Here is a 222-nt window from a genome sequence, read left to right on the forward strand (position 1 = left end):
ACCGATGCATCGGCATGGTGCCTGAGCCACAACGAAGTTTCCGGCTGCATGTGTATAGAGTCTTCGTGCTAAGATCGCTTGCAGACTTTATGCGCGGAGCCAGCGCGTGGCAGCAAAACTTCGTGGAACGACATATCGACTACACTCTCGCGAGTGTGACGCCCGGTCTGCAGGCAAAATGGCTGCGGAAGCTGTATATGGAAGCAACGCAGATCGTAACTC

Source organism: Plasmopara halstedii (assembly GCF_900000015.1).
Source record: "Plasmopara halstedii genome assembly, contig: Scaffold_323, whole genome shotgun sequence".
Lineage (NCBI taxonomy): Eukaryota > Oomycota > Peronosporomycetes > Peronosporales > Peronosporaceae > Plasmopara > Plasmopara halstedii.